The 17519-nt window shown below is 47.1% G+C and overlaps 1 long non-coding RNA gene across 1 annotated transcript in view; it reads left to right on the top strand.

Moving 5' to 3' along the window:
* LOC308637720 overlaps nucleotides 1-5919 on the top strand; it is a 116460-nt gene extending 110541 nt beyond the window's left edge. Inside the window, exon 3 of the long non-coding RNA XR_014019666.1 lies at nucleotides 5894-5919. This is a non-coding gene — a long non-coding RNA (uncharacterized lncRNA). The remainder of the gene's footprint in view (nucleotides 1-5893) is intronic.
* Nucleotides 5920-17519: the final 11600 nt, after the last annotated feature.

Below are 17519 nucleotides of genomic sequence, written 5' to 3' on the forward strand. Positions count from 1 at the left end.
CACTCTGAAGCACCCTCTAGCCCACCTGCACACCATCTCTTATGCACTCTGAAGCACCCTCTAGCCCACCTGCACACCATCTCTTATGCACTCTGAAGCACCCTCTAGCCCACCTGCACACCATCTATGCACTCTGAAGCACAAACATGCCCACCTGCACACCATCTCTCCAGCCTCAGTCACTAGGATGACACTACTCCTGAAATTTTCTTGCATCTGCATCTCCCCTTGCCTGATTCCACCTGCTCCACTGGACCTGTCTCTCATTGCAAAGTGCTGTCCTCTCACAAAGAACCTGACCTTAATGCCCTTGAAATGGAAACAGCTGTCATGTCAGCAGGAGGCGTGAACTTGTCAGTCCTTGGGGCAGACTTGCCGTTTGCATCCCTGGTGCATGCTGGCACTGTGTCACCCCCATATTCCTCACAAGCTCACTTTTGTGGATACGAAGCAACAAGCCACACGTCGCGGAGGTGCTCTTCTCTCCACGCCTCACTCTGCACAAGAGTAGGACACCTCTTCCACCAGCATCAACCTGCTGCACAGTGTTCCACACCTGGCCTTCCCTTTAGGTCCTGAGCTCCCAGAGGGTGTCGGGGAACCGCTCAGTCCACGGCCAGGAGGACAACATGCCTGAGGCCAGCCAGGGCCTCACGTAGCCTGGCCACTTCCAGCTGCTGGAACCTCGTTCGCCCATGACTGCTTCATTTCCCAGGAATTCCTCTGAGACTCCACTGCTCCCAAACACTTCTGGAACCCAAGGACCCCTTTTCCAAGCTCATCTGTGGGGACCCTGCCCTCCAGGCACCATCTTCCTGGAAGAGCCCCCACTTCCTGAACTGAAAATTCATATTTTTCAGGCAAACCCAGCACTCAAGTCCTCCAAGAATAACTAGAGAGAGAAGAGGATTAGACAGTAAATTCAAGCCAAAAAGGAGAGGATGCCTTACCAATGTAAGGACGGTATCTGACCTCAGCACCAGGGCCAGCAGAGGAGGCTCCCATGAACACACAGACCGCGAATGCAAGAATAGCTAGAATTGCAACCAGATCACAGCGTGTGGCTGGTGTTCATCCTCACCCACAAAAAATGTTCCAAGTGTAACAGAAGCCATGGCAAAATGTCCAGCTTGCCACCTTTAGAGTTGTTGTGAGCAGTGACCTGACACCCAACATTAAACTTAAAGGGACAAACGACCACTGCCCCAAAGGCCAAAGCTCCATTCACTCACGGGGGTGCAGGCAGGGCCACTGTCACACCACGCACCTCACACTGGGGGTCTGTGAAGGGTGGACTCAGCGGCCTGGACTGTCCAGACCCTGCCCATCCCAGGTCTGGCCCTTGGCCTGCTCCTAGCCTCGGAGCCCTGTTGAGAGAGTCTGTCTACCTAAAGCCTTGGGCCACACCTGCTGACAGTGCCATTTACCATGGGGGCCTGGGTCAAGCTGTATCAGTCTGATCCCCTGGTGTCCTGGAGAGGTGGCTTAGTGCGTGTCTCTGCTGACAACACCTTTGTCTACTGTCACACGCTGGGAGATTAAGCACTGTCTACAGAACTCCCCTGAGAGAGGACGATCAGAGCACAAGCCTGGTTGCTTCTGGACTGATATTTTAAAAATATTTTTTAGTTGCCAATGGACCTTTATTTTATTTATTTACATGTGGTGCCTCACACGTGCCAGGCAAGTGCTCCGTCACTGAGGGTAGGAGGAGGAGCCACACAGGGAGGAGGGAAGGCTAGGAGGAGGAGCCACACAGGGAGGAGGGAATGGTAGGAGGAGGAGCCACCCAGGCAGGAGGGAAGGCTAGGAGGAGGAGCCACACAGGGAGGAGGGAATGGTAGGAGGAGGAGCCACCCAGGCAGGAGGGAAGGCTAGGAGGAAGAGCCACATAGGGAGGAGGGAATGGTAGGAGGAGGAGCCACACAGGGAGGAGGGAATGGTAGGAGGAGGAGCCACACAGGGAGGAGGGAATGGTAGGAGGAGGAGCCACACAGGGAGGAGGGAATGGTAGGAGGAGGAGCCACACAGGGAGGAGGGAATGGTAGGAGGAGGAGCCACACAGGGAGGAGGGAATGGTAGGAGGAGGAGCCACACAGGGAGGAGGGAAGTCTAGTAGGAGGAGCCACACAGGGAGGAGGGAATGGTAGGAGGAGGAGCCACACAGGGAGGAGGGAAGGCTAGGAGGAGGAGCCACACAGGGAGGAGGGAATGGTAGGAGGAGGAGCCACCCAGGCAGGAGGGAAGGCTAGGAGGAGGAGCCACACAGGGAGGAGGGAATGGTAGGAGGAGGAGCCACCCAGGCAGGAGGGAAGGCTAGGAGGAGGAGCCACACAGGGAGGAGGGAATGGTAGGAGGAGGAGCCACCCAGGCAGGAGGGAAGGCTAGGAGGAGGAGCCACACAGGGAGGAGGGAATGGTAGGAGGAGGAGCCACCCAGGCAGGAGGGAAGGCTAGGAGGAGGAGCCACACAGGGAGGAGGGAATGGTAGGAGGAGGAGCCACCCAGGCAGGAGGGAAGGCTAGGAGGAGGAGCCACACAGGGAGGAGGGAATGGTAGGAGGAGGAGCCACCCAGGCAGGAGGGAAGGCTAGGAGGAAGAGCCACATAGGGAGGAGGGAATGGTAGGAGGAGGAGCCACACAGGGAGGAGGGAATGGTAGGAGGAGGAGCCACACAGGGAGGAGGGAATGGTAGGAGGAGGAGCCACACAGGGAGGAGGGAATGGTAGGAGGAGGAGCCACACAGGGAGGAGGGAATGGTAGGAGGAGGAGCCACACAGGGAGGAGGGAATGGTAGGAGGAGGAGCCACACAGGGAGGAGGGAAGTCTAGTAGGAGGAGCCACACAGGGAGGAGGGAATGGTAGGAGGAGGAGCCACACAGGGAGGAGGGAAGGCTAGGAGGAGGAGCCACACAGGGAGGAGGGAATGGTAGGAGGAGGAGCCACCCAGGCAGGAGGGAAGGCTAGGAGGAGGAGCCACACAGGGAGGAGGGAATGGTAGGAGGAGGAGCCACCCAGGCAGGAGGGAAGGCTAGGAGGAGCCACCCAGGCAGGAGGGAAGGCTAGGAGGAGGAGCCACACAGGGAGGAGGGAATGGTAGGAGGAGGAGCCACCCAGGCAGGAGGGAAGGCTAGGAGGAGGAGCCACCCAGGCAGGAGGGAAGGCTAGGAGGAGGAGCCACACAGGGAGGAGGGAATGGTAGGAGGAGGAGCCACCCAGGCAGGAGGGAAGGCTAGGAGGAGGAGCCACACAGGGAGGAGGGAATGGTAGGAGGAGGAGCCACCCAGGCAGGAGGGAAGGCTAGGAGGAGGAGCCACCCAGGCAGGAGGGAAGGCTAGGAGGAGGAGCCACCCAGGCAGGAGGGAAGGCTAGGAGGAGGAGCCACCCAGGCAGGAGGGAAGGCTAGGAGGAGGAGCCACACAGGGAGGAGGGAATGGTAGGAGGAGGAGCCACCCAGGCAGGAGGGAAGGCTAGGAGGAGGAGCCACACAGGGAGGAGGGAATGGTAGGAGGAGGAGCCACACAGGGAGGAGGGAAGGCTAGGAGGAGGAGCCACCCAGGCAGGAGGGAAGGCTAGGAGGAGGAGCCACACAGGGAGGAGGGAATGGTAGGAGGAGGAGCCACCCAGGGAGGAGGGAAGGCTAGGAGGAGGAGCCACACAGGCAGGAGGGAAGGCTAGGAGGAGGAGCCACACAGGGAGGAGGGAAGGCTAGGAGGAGGAGCCACACAGGGAGGAGGGAATGGTAGGAGGAGGAGCCACACAGGCAGGAGGGAAGGCTAGGAGGAGGAGCCACACAGGGAGGAGGGAAGGCTAGGAGGAGGAGCCACACAGGGAAGAGGGAAGGCTAGGAGGAGGAGCCACACAGGGAGGAGGGAATGGTAGGAGGAGGAGCCACACAGGGAGGAGGGAAGGCTAGGAGGAGGAGCCACCCAGGCAGGAGGGAAGGCTAGGAGGAGGAGCCACACAGGGAGGAGGGAATGGTAGGAGGAGGAGCCACCCAGGCAGGAGGGAAGGCTAGGAGGAGGAGCCACCCAGGCAGGAGGGAAGGCTAGGAGGAGGAGCCACCCAGGCAGGAGGGAAGGCTAGGAGGAGGAGCCACCCAGGCAGGAGGGAAGGCTAGGAGGAGGAGCCACACAGGGAGGAGGGAAGGCTAGGAGGAGGAGCCACACAGGGAGGAGGGAATGGTAGGAGGAGGAGCCACCCAGGCAGGAGGGAAGGCTAGGAGGAGGAGCCACACAGGGAGGAGGGAAGGCTAGGAGGAGGAGCCACACAGGGAGGAGGGAATGGTAGGAGGAGGAGCCACCCAGGCAGGAGGGAAGGCTAGGAGGAGGAGCCACACAGGGAGGAGGGAAGGCTAGGAGGAGGAGCCACACAGGGAGGAGGGAATGGTAGGAGGAGGAGCCACACAGGCAGGAGGGAAGGCTAGGAGGAGGAGCCACACAGGGAGGAGGGAAGGCTAGGAGGAGGAGCCACACAGGGAGGAGGGAATGGTAGGAGGAGGAGCCACACAGGCAGGAGGGAAGGCTAGGAGGAGGAGCCACACAGGGAGGAGGGAAGGCTAGGAGGAGGAGCCACACAGGGAAGAGGGAAGGCTAGGAGGAGGAGCCACACAGGGAGGAGGGAAGGCTAGGAGGAGGAGCCACACAGGGAGGAGGGAAGGCTAGGAGGAGGAGCCACCCAGGCAGGAGGGAAGGCTAGGAGGAGGAGTCACACAGGGAGGAGGGAAGGCTAGGAGGAGGAGCCACACGGGGAGGAGGGAATGGTAGGAGGAGGAGCCACACAGGGAGGAGGGAAGGGTAGGAGGAAGAGCCACACAGGGAGGAGGGAAGGCTAGGAGGAGGAGCCACACAGGGAGGAGGGAATGGTAGGAGGAGGAGCCACACAGGGAGGAGGGAAGGGTAGGAGGAAGAGCCACACAGGGAGGAGGGAAGGCTAGGAGGAGGAGCCACACAGGGAGGAGGGAAGGGTAGGAGGAAGAGCCACACAGGGAGGAGGGAAGGGTAGGAGGAAGAGCCACACAGGGAGGAGGGAAGGCTAGGAGGAGGAGCCACACAGGGAGGAGGGAATGGTAGGAGGAGGAGCCACCCAGGCAGGAGGGAAGGCTAGGAGGAGGAGCCACACAGGGAGGAGGGAAGGCTAGGAGGAGGAGCCACACAGGGAGGAGGGAATGGTAGGAGGAGGAGCCACACAGGGAGGAGGGAAGGGTAGGAGGAAGAGCCACACAGGGAGGAGGGAAGGCTAGGAGGAGCCACACAGGGAGGAGGGAAGGCTAGGAGGAGCCACACAGGGAGGAGTGCTGGGCAGGAGGAGGAGCCAGTGCTGCTACCCCTGTGCTGACATACACAGCCAGGGACAGGGAGCTGCCTGTGTAGTGAGTCAGCAACCTGCACCTCCTGCCAGGTATGACCACACAATTGTTATCTTGGAAGAGTAGAATTTATTCTTAGGACTTCTGGATTCCTGAGCCTTATTGATGGCCCTGTCCTTGCTTCTGTCATCTCGTCATCTACTGTGGGAGGCCAGCTGCAGCTGGAAAACAGGCGGGCATCCCTTCCTCATCATTTCCCTAAGTCACTCCACAGGCAAGAGCGACAGGGGCTGAGCAGTCTGGGTCACAGATGAGTCAACACCCACCCAGAAGCTGCCTAACCTCACAGGAGAGGAGGACAGACACCCAGGCTGAGGTGTGGCAAGAGCTGCTGGGACCGGCAGGCCTGGGAAGAGGTGGAGTCGGCCACCTTGAACAGGAGCTGAGCACCCCCTTAGCCTTGAGTAACGAAGGTACTTGCTGCAGATAACTCACACGCAGGTCGGCTTGAACAAGGAAGAGCAAGCAGCAGAAGACAAGAAGCAGAAGCAGAAGCCCCTTTATTGTATACAGCGGTCTTTTATAGTATTGTGAACAAAGAAGGCAGCCTTCAACAGCAATGACTCAGGTCTCTAAGCTAGCTAAACACAGTATACAGAAGTAACTTACTAATCAGAAGTGACCTGCTTGGGCTGGGGATGTGGCTCAAGCGGTAGCGCGCTCGCCTGGCATGCGTGCGGCCCTGGTCCGATAATCAGCACCACATACCAACAAAGATGTTGTGTCTGCCGAGAACTAAAAAATAAATATTAAAAATTCTCTCTCTCTCTCTCTCTCTCTCTCTCTCTCTCTCTCTCTCTCTCTCTCTCTCCTCTCTCACTCTCTCTTAAAAAAAAAAAAAAAAAGAAGTGACCTGATTCTCATGGCTTAATCGACTCTTGGGCCAGAGCATTTGAGCTCTGCTCTTTGTTAAGAACAGGTAAAAATTCTCCCAGAGCCCTCCTGGCCCACTCAGCAGAACATGCTGTTTGCAGGCAAGCTCTACCAGAAGACAGCAGGGCATCTCGTCTGCAGCATGCTCACAGTCACATCTGATTCTCTGCATCTCCCTCCTTTTGTTTTTGTAAATGAGCCAAAGCAGAAGTGATTAGAGAGGTTTCATGTTTCAGTTGCCTTAGGTTTTTCCAGCGTTGGAAGATTATATGCAAAACAAAACACAAAACAAAAATCATTACAGTGTTACCTAAAGAAGTTGGCAACAAGGTAGAGAAATGATTAAAGGATTCAAATTATTGATACTTGAAGACAACTTTTGTAAGATGTCAGATCCTGTCAATTCAGGTAACGTCTTACTAAAGGTGTCCATAATAGTTGTTTTCCAAATTCATAATTTCTAAAGTTAAATTTTGATGTCCATTTAACCATCTTTTAACAGTTTCCCAGAAATCACTGGAATTATATGGCACAGGAGTCACACAAATATGAGAAGAATTCCAGTCACACTTCAGAACACTTCTGGTAGCCAAGATAGTCACTTGATCGCCAAGCCAGGAAACAGTATGTTGTAAATTGATCACATCTGTAGCCAATTGAGAGTCTAAGTCCTTTTGTTGTTGCCATATTAAATGAGCATCTTGATGCCATGTTCTCATGAAATTCGCAGTTTGAATGTCTTGATGCAAAGCAACACTAGCTATCGCAGCAGTGGCAGTTACAGAAGCAACTGCAAGGAGTGAAGCTATAGCTATTCCTATTAATCGTTGAGAGCAATATAACAAAACTTGAACAGCATTGTACAAATGAGTAACAGACAATGAATCAGAGCAAGGTTGAGTCAAATTAACAGGCACCCACAATTCTGTGCAAGCTTTAACAATAACTAAAGAATAATTATTAATTTCTATTAATTCCCAATTAGTTCTATTTACACATTGAGTAAGATAACAGTCTACACATGATATTGTTCCCCAAGTTTTATTCCAATCTCAGTTTCCAATCATAAGAGAATAAAGGAATTTAACACATGCAGAAAAATAAGTCAGATTATTATGTAGATGTACTTCAAAAGGAGAGGAATGGGATACATCTAACCTGAAATTTCCAGCCCATACAGTGAGTTTCCTAGATACTGCCCATAATTTTCATATATCCCCTTGAAAATAGGAAAACTTTATATGCTGTAACATTGGAGAGACCAAAGCATAGTGTCGCATTTTAATTGTCTCATTACCCCAAGCATTTATTGTCCCATTATGTCGATGCCATCTTAAAGTATGATTTGATCAATTTTCTATAAATTCAGAATGATCAGGACTCCATTCTACTATTGCGATATTTTGATATTTAACTACTGTTTTAGGGTGATGATCACGACATTTTTCCCACACTAAATGAGTTAATAAGGCTTCAAAATATTTAGCTGAACATAAAGGAAGATGAGTTCTGACAAAACATTCTTCAGATGATAGCCATGATGGATTAACATACATACTAGAGGTATTAAACCCTCGGGAAGATATCATGACAGTAAAAACAGCAGTAGAATAACTAGGATAATTAACTCCCCAAGTATTATAGGAATGAGAGTCATTATGTGCTATAAGAGGCAAACAGGAAGAACGAGCCCCTATACACAATGGGACTCCTTCAACAGCTACAGTTATATTAGAAATATTATACGGATTTTTATAGAATGGAATATCTTCAATTCCCCCACATACAGGAGGGGGGAGAATTAGTATTATTAGTACACACACGAACCTCAGGTTCTCCCCAGGAAACACTGTGCACCAAAGGAGGGTTAGGAACATAGGCCCAATAAGCAAAAGAATGAGCATCAACTGAACTTACCTGGCAATTAATAACGGCAAGCATAGCTAATAAAAGATTAACAGGATTTAAAGGCTGATTTGCCTTTTGGAGGGTTTTTCATCTGTCCCCATGTTGGGGGTCCGCTGTTCTCGTTGCCATCGTAGAAGTTCTCTGCATTGCCAGCTCCTGAAATTGTCTGACAAATGGGTCACTCATTCTGTAATCTGATAAGTCTTGAAGGTACCCAGAAAGGTGTTTTACCTGTAGAAATAAGAGCAAACCCCTTCCCATGTGGTGCAACATCCTAGAAATCCATTCTTTATTTTCTTCCCTGTACCATATAGGTATTTCCGACTTTTGAAATAATGGCTGAGATTTAAATGTTGAGAAATGTTGCTGGGCTGCAGGAACCTCGGAAGCTGACCAGACATTTAAAATATTTAAAGTTAGTAAAGTTTTATGAAGTACATTTTGAGGTGTATAAGCCATAGCCATCTCCACTTTTTGAGATCCTAATAATTTTGAAAAAAAAAAAGCAACTTTTGGACACAACCTTAAATGTACTGAAATCTGGCCTACTTCTTTCATAGTCATTTTCACATGTAGTGAGATGGGACACTGGCCTTATTTCAGGTAAGGCGGGGCTCTTCATAAATCTTAAGTAAAGTGCTGTAGTTCTGAAGCTGATCTTTGCTTTTTAAATATCATTTTATAAATCTCACATAAATTGTTGCTCAAGTTCACGTGAATATTAGCTAACACAATATGATATCACATTTAGAACATGAAATAAAGAAAGGCTGAAAGCTTTTAACCTTTTGTAGAAAAATAGAAAAAGCACTTTTGTGTTTTATAATATTAACCTTTACCTAGATTAGGCTCTCATTAACTTAAAAATACATTTAAATTGTACCTCAGTGTAAAAAGTAACATAAAACTTTACACATCCTATTGATAACAAGTCCAGTTATAGAACACAAATGATATAAATAAATCTCCAATATGTCTTTTCTTTTAAGCCTAAAATTACCATACTACTTTAGAACACTAGTTTGATATAATGCTCTTTTAAAGCTTCTACCTTACAGACTTGTACACCTGGAAGATATGAGCACATTAATAGCACCACAATTACATTGATGATTTTATATTAACCAAACTTATCTTTTAAAGAAATAACATGGTACAATTCTCTAAAATAACAGTTCTTGTTTAATTAGCTTTTTAATTCCTATAAGATTACTTGCTCTAGAAATAAGAAAGAAAATTTAATAAAACACAAGGTTATGTGTAAACTAATGTTTTAAGAAATCTTTGTCCTTTTAACATATGACTGATTGTAAAGACAAACTTACACAGACCTTCTTTATCACTTACTTAAACACTCTTACTTCATCACATAAAGTCTTTCTTGGGGCTGGGGATGTGGCTCCAGCGGTAGCGCGCTCGCCTGGCATGCGTGCGACCCGGGTTCGATCCTCAGCACCACATACCAACAAAGATGTTGTGTCCGCCGAGAACTAAAAAATAAATATTAAAAAATTCTCTCTCTCTCTCTCTCTCTCTCTCTCTCCTCTCTTTAAAAAAATAAATAAATAAATAAAGTCTTTCTTATCCAGGAATATCCCCCCTTTTTTTCTATTAAATGTTTTCATATCTAGAACCTTCTATTTTTTTCCTTTCTGTTAACTTCCTTTTCCGTTCACATTTTGAAACAATCCTTGTAAATTACTGAATTTAGGCAGATTATTTCATATAAATAAAAAGAAATACTTGATTTTACTTATAGTACTCTTAATTGAAACAGTTGAAATTTTGGGGTTTTTGTTTAAAGAGATCTTCTATAAACCCTTGTATCTGGAATCACATCTGTTTACCATTTCATGAAAACAGTGTCTAAGTATCAGGGATGACAAAGCAAACTTATATCCTTTTTCCTCATTTACCAACTTACTAAATCATCAATAATGTTACCCAATGCAATTCAAGGAGTTAAGAGAACTCAATGGTATATTTAACCTTTAGCATATTAACCTTGTAAATCAATCAGATATCCAACAAAAGTACTCATAAATGAGTAATCCCATGTCTAATCTACTTTACTTATTTTATCAAAACATCAAACAAGTTTAATGAACAGTGTTAGCCATTTCTTCCTTGTTGAAGAAAAGTCCTGGAACCAAGCATATCAGACACTTCATAGACATCAACATTTTATTAGTTTTTTGAACACCTAGAAAAACTTGTAAGCTTAATTTTAAAGACATCTTATTTTTCATCTGTTTACCCAATTTAAATTGTTTAAATCATGTGAATCAAAAATATATAGATCCATTTTTTTATTATTTATGAGTGCTCCTCATATATCTTCCAATTGTCATATCATTACATGACACACGGACATACACACACACAGACATACAACAGTTAACACAAGTGTGCACACATAACACAATAGTAAAGGCCTTGTAGCTTTTCTCAGGTTAAATCTCCACTGCAATGTTTAAAAACTCCACAGTTGGTCAAAAATAGAAGTGATCCGAAAAACATTAACGTAGGTCTGTAGGATCAAAATCATGAGCTCAAAAAATATAGAATCTAAGAAAAAGAAAGAGTCCTAGAAAAAATGACCAGCCGGTAATCAAAAAGTACCATAAAATTTACCTTTTTGGTTTAGTCTAGTTTCAGTTCAGGTAAAAAGATACCTTTACCTTTTTTTGTGACAATCCTTTTGAAGATGACCTACTTTTCCACAATTGAAACAGGTTCCTGGTTTATCGGGTTTAAGGGCTCCAGCCATGGCTGCAGCAAAAACAGAAGCTTGATGTTCAATTCCTCCCACTCCAGCACAAGCTCTCACATATTCACTCAATGAGGCATTTTGTCCTTTTTTTTTAGAGAGACAGAGAGAGAGAAAAAGAGAGAGAGAGAGAGAGAGAGAGAGAGAGAGAGAGAGAGAGAAGACAGAGATAGATTTTTTTAATATTTATTTTTCAGTGGACACAACATCTTCTATTTTATTTTTATGTGATGCTGAGGATTGAACCCAGTGTCCCACGTAGGCCAGGCAGGTGTGTTACTGCTTGAACCACAACCCCAGCCCCGTTTTGTCCTTATAATGGCCTCAAAATATGCTTCCATTCAGGATCTGCATTTTCAAATGCTAATGTTTCCAATAGTACCTTTGTTATTTGATCTTGACTTATTGCCCTCATTACAGCAGAACGCAGTCTGGCAAGAAAATCAGTGTAAGGTTCAGTAGCCCCTTGTACAGTTTTAGTAAAGGAAGGTTGTGCCTGACCAGTGGGTATCACAGGTCTCCAAGCTCTCAAGAAAACCTGTGGAACTTGTTGAAGATCTGGATCTGTATATTGAGCCTGTCTCTATAGGCAGGGTAATTACCCTCCCCCATTAACTTATCCTCCATAGGTCCCGGGGGTTTTTGAGCCTCATTCTCTCGAGCTTGTTTTCGTGCCTCATCTTCCCACCAACTTCTCAATTGTAACCACTGAGATCCCTCCAAAACTGTTTTGGCTAATGCCTCCCAATCCAAAGGAATAAGTAATTTAGAAGTTCCCAAATTTTCTAACATATCTAACACAAAAGGAGACTGATGGCCATATTGAGAGACTGCAGCTTTTAAATCCTTTATAAACTTGTGTTCCACTGCAGTATAGTGAACATCAATCATAGGGGATTTTGAAGGTTTTGTTGTCTAGTTATAGGAAACAAATGTTGTGGATCAACAAAACAACCAGGAGGGGCTGCAAGATCATCATCATCATCATGTATCATAGTAAGAGGAAATGAAAAACGTTGTTGTTCTCTACCCACATCAACTCTGTACCTTGTCATTGGAAAGAGAGAAGCATTAGAAGGAGCAGTAGGTTTAAGAGAGGACCTTTGCTTTTTAAATTTCATTTTATCCACAAAGGCCTCCATTATTTCTTTCATATTGGAGTCACTATCTGAACTTTCTGAATCCCCCTCATCGTCCAGATCTGATTTAGGAGAATCATCTATAGTATCACAGATATCTTCCTTGGGCTCCATATTATCAACTTTAGTATCAGATTTGACTTATCAACTTTGCTTTCACAATGAGAACTCTTTTCAATATTGCTTTTTAATAATTGTAATGCTTGAGTAATAGCGCCACACAGTGTCCAAATCTTTAAAGAAATAACATTTCCAGCCTGATGCTGCTTACGCAGCTCTTTCTGAACCAGTTTCCATTCCCCTAAATTTAACTGGACCTTGGTTTGAGACTGGAACCAGTGACAATGACATTCTATAATTTAAATAACTCCTTGAGTCTCTTATGAGGTGTTTTCACACCCATGGAATATGATAATCCTTGCAGTAACTCCACATATTGTTCCTTAAAGGACTGGGAGTTTCCCGTGTTAATTCTGAAAGTCCCCCTAAAGTTTTCTCAACCCGGGGTGAATGCCCTTTCGATGCTGGATCCTGCTGACTACGCAAAATGCCGCAAATAACTCACACGCAGGTCGGCTTGAACAAGGAAGAGCAAGCAGCAGAAGACAAGAAGCAGAAGCAGAAGCCCCTTTATTGTATACAGCAGTCTTTTATAGTATTGTGAACAGAGAAGGCAGCCTTCAACAGCAATGACTCAGGTCTCTAAGCTAGCTAAACACAGTATACAGAAGTCACTTACTAATCAGAAGTGACCTGCTTCTCATGGCTTTATCGACTCTTGGGCCGGAGCACTTGAGCTCTGCTCTTTGTTAAGAACAGGTAAAAATTCTCCCAGAGCCCTCCTGGCCCACTTGGCAGAACATGCCGTTTGCAGACAAGCTCTACCAGAAGACAGCAGGGCATCTCGTCTGCAGCCTGCTCACAGTCACATCCGATTCTCTGCGGGCACTGAGCTGGCATCGGAGGCTGTGCAAAGCAAGAAGGCCTCACCTTCACTTGGGCGTCACCCATGGGACTGGGCTAACCCTCGTTTGTTGTACACAATCCCTTGCCTTATTTGGGTGGAATCTTCTTTCCTCTTATGAATACAGGGATTCGGGGTGCCTTCTCTTTCTTGCCTCCCTTGTTGCTCTATCCCTCCAGTGTGGGAGCTGTGACCCCTGAGGTCGCAGAGCCATCCATGACCCTCAGAAAAGGTATTTTGTGTTTGTGTGGTCTTTTTGTCGCTAGCCCAATTCACGTGGAGTGACCCTGAATCCATCGCCCGCCTGGGACGTGGGCGATACTGGGAGCCCTGTGGCTGTGGAACAGTTCTGTATCCTGACTGGTGGCAGCCACACAAGGCAGCCCGTGACAGACTGCACAGAACTAGACACACGGGTGTGCAGCATACCCCTGGGGAGGGAAGGCACAACTGGCGGTGACCCACAGGCTCAGTGTAGCACACATAGGAGGCTGGGTGAAGGGCGAAGAGGACGTCCCTGAACACTCTTCCAACCTGTGCATCTCTAATTGTTTCAAAATGAAAAGTTAAAAAAATGTAGTTCAGTGCATGATAGTTTATGTGAGACGTTCTCAACTTGACAAAACTCGAGATGGAGAACACATCGGTGGTTGCCAAGGACAGGGACTGGGTGTGGGCGGATGTGGACAGAGGCCGCACGAGGGGTGTCTTGAGGCGATGGGCCAGCTCTGCACCCTGACTGCATTGTGGTCACGCACTGCGTACAGGGGAAAGCTGCACAGAATCTTACCCCCCAACACCTGTGTGCATGAATGGAGGCTAGAAGTGGTGAAGGCTGAGTGAGCTCTGGGACCAGGCAAGGTGGGGGCTGAGGCCAGCGCCCGGCCTGTGCAGGAGCTGTGTGAAGGCTGCACCTTCCCGTGGTGGACAGTCATTTCAAAATAGTTTTTAAAATTACACGAATTTTAGTTGGGTGCAGTGGTGCATGCCTGTAATCCTAGTGGCTCAGGAGGGTAAGGCAGGTGGACCGCACGTTCAAAGCCAGCCTTAGCAATTTAGTGAGGCCCTCAGCAACACAGCAAGGCCCTGTCTTTAAATAAAATATTCAAAAGGGCTGGGGATGTGATTCCCTGGTTAAGCTCCCCCGGTTAAATCCCAGTACCAATAAAATAAAATAAAAATTAACAAATTAAAAAATTTCATTTTGATTGACAAACAAATGGAATACACTTATGCACAATATGTTGTTCTCAAGTATGTTTACAATGTAGAATGGTTAAATTGAGGTAACTAACATGCATTACTATACACCACTTTTTTGTGGTGAGAACACTTAAAATCTACTCCCTCAGCAATTTTGGTTTTTTTTCTTTTTTTATTATTAGTTGTTCAAAACATTACAAAGTTCTTGACATATCATATTTCATACATTTGATTCAAGCGGATTATGAACTCCCATTTAGCAATTTTCTTTTTTAAAAAATATTTATTTTTTAGTTGTAGTTGGACACAGTACCTTTGTTTTATTTATTCATTTTTATGTGGTGCTGAAGGTTGAACCCGGGGCCTCACATGCCCTACCACTGAGCCACAACCCTAGCCCTCAGCAATTTTCTTTTTGAATATTTATTTTTTGATTGTAGTTGGACACAATACATTTATTTATTTATTTTGGTGGTGGGGATTGAACTCAGGTCCTTGTGCATGTGAGGGAAGCACTCCACCAACTGGGCTGTATCCCCAGCCCATTATTTATTTTTATGTGATGCTGAGGATTGAACCCAGGGCCTTACACATGCTAGTCAAGCGCTCTATGCTGAGAAACCACCCCAACCCTCCCTCAACAATTTGCAAGAACACAGCACATTGCTATGAACTATAGTCACCATGTTGTATAACCACACAGCTTTTAAGTCCATTGTGCCAAAAGTAAAGGTATGGGTAGTGAACGATGAAAATGGTCAGCCACCCTCTCAGCAGCCACTGCTGCCGTTCTGCCTGCAGAGCCTTGGTACAGGATTCCCCCCACCTGCCCCACTTCCACTCACCTCTAATGTGTCTGTCAGAACATGACCAGGGGGCCGGGCTGGGGCTCAGGGGTGGAGCCCTTGCCTAGTGGAAGGCACTGGGTTCAATCCTCAGCACCATATAAAAATAAACAGAAAATAAAGATATGCTGTCCATCTACAACTACAAAACAAATGGTCAGGATGCAAACCTCTGAAGGCACAGCACCCCAGAGCCAATAAGCCATCACCACTGTAGTCAACCTCTGTGTTTAAAGAGGGCACCATGATCTGCTACCGTGGCCTCCCTTCTAAGGACTCAGCCTTCCCGAACTCGTCGACAGATCCCACGTCCTGGTGCTGAGCTTGTCCGTTTCCAGGGGCAGAGGCTACATCAGCAGTTAGGTTTGCAGTCTTAGGCTCGAGAGGGACCTGGACACCCACACAGATGTTTAGATCCACAAGATTCCGTAGTGTTCGTACTGCAGAAGAACAACTAATTGAGAGCCCAGAACCCAGGACCTAGGGTACCATCTGCATACAGAATGCAGTCCGTGTCAATCTTTTCAATTTTCCCCAGGCAGAGCAAACCAGGGTACAAATAGTGTACAGACAAATAATTATGTACATAATTCAGCTGGATATGCTCAAAATGATTTACTGAACACCACTTCATCTTCTTGATGTGTCAGGTTCTATGGGCTCAGTTTCTGTTTCCCTCATGATTCCTTTAAGTGATGAAGTTTCTGCTTTGTTTTTGCTAAGGCTTCTGATCCATGAACACTCAAGAGTGTCTTCCTGCAGCCCAGCTTTCATCCCTGAAGATGGCTCCTGCTAATGCCTGCACTGGGTCCCACTGCACCTGACCCTCTCCGGCCGCTTCCTTCCCTGCTGTCACTGAACGCTGAGCCTGGCCCACCACCTGTCCTTCACAACCTCCCTTGGAAAAGGAGAAACTTTGGCTTTACATTTAACGCAATCTCAAAGTGTCTCTCTAAACATAGATAAGTCCATCGAATTTACTGCTAAAACTGGCCTTATTTCTATTATTTTTCATTACTTGTTTTTTTTCCTTCTGTACTTTTTTTGTAGGAATCAAAATCCTTTAAACATGCTTTTTCCTTTGCTGATCTGGAAAACAGACACACATTCCCATTCCACAAGTGGTAACCTTCAGGCTTTCTTTTCTTTTTTAGTACTAGGGATTGACTCCAGGGTGGCTCTACCACTGAGCTACATCCTCGGCCTCCCCCACTTTGTGAGACAAAAGATTTTGAGACAAGTCCTTACTAAATGGCTGAGGCTGGCCCCGTTGCTAGGTTACAGATGAGAGCCAGCGCACCCCTCATGTTTATGTGCACTAGGCATGGCAGTTCATGAGTGGAATCCCAGTGACTCGGGAGGCTGAGACAGGAGGATTGAAGTTCAAAGCCAGCCTTAGCAATTTAGCAAGGTCCTAAGTAACTTAGCAAGAACCTGTCTCAAAAACTAAAAAGGGTTGGAGATGTAGCTCAGTGGTCAAGCACCCTTGAGTTCAATCTCCGGTGCAAAAAAAGAATAAAAAAGAACCAAAATCACATGTCTGCATTTCTTTAGATGTACCACTAATAAACAGTGATAATTCCTTACCCACCTACTCGCTTGGAGATAAGAAATTAAATGCCACCATCTGTCCTAGCTGGCAACCCGATGCTGGGTTCACAAAATCTGACGACTCCAATAACTCAAGAGAACAACATAGAAGGCCCACAACCACACAGAAACAGTTTCTCAATGATCTCGAGATGGCTCTGCGACCTTAAGTGCCCTTGGAAAGAGACAGAGCGACTGGGCTTCTCTGTTCTTATCTAGGGAACACACAGGGAGGTTCCATGGAACATCCTATCTCCAAAAGGCAAAGGGGTAGGATGACCAAGGAATAGGTGAGCGTAGCTCAACCCCGTGGGCGACACCTACACGTGGAGCCACGCCTTGCCATCTGAGCTGGGACGATGCCCAAGTCACTCCAAAATGTAGTGATTGGTCAGAGCCCTGGTGCATCAGGACTTGAAGACATGTTCATCCATGGCAGCTCCTGACAACTAAATCCTGTTTAACTTCTGTCCTTTTCTTCTCATAAACTTTAACTTCCACTGAAAAGGTCTGGAAGGTGAATTCAGTTCTTTGGTACTGAAGTTTCCTACTGTTTGCTCTAACAAATTACCAAAAAATTTTGCAGCTTAAAAAACCTAAACTTGGGTTGGGGTTGTAGCTCAGCGGTAGAGCACTTGCCTAGCATGTATGAGTCCCTAGGTTCCATCCTCAGCGCCACATAAAAAAATGAATCCATAAAATAAAGGTATCGTGTCCATCTACAACTAAAAATATTGAAAGGAAACAACAAAACTCAAACTTACTCTTACAGTTGCAGAGGTCAGAAGTCTGACACTGGCCTTGCTGGCTAAAGCTACCAGGCCAGCAGGATGACGCTCCCTCTCAGGGCTCCAGGACAG

This window comes from Spermophilus citellus (assembly GCF_964194105.1).
Source record: "Spermophilus citellus genome assembly, chromosome: 18".
NCBI lineage: Eukaryota > Metazoa > Chordata > Mammalia > Rodentia > Sciuridae > Spermophilus > Spermophilus citellus.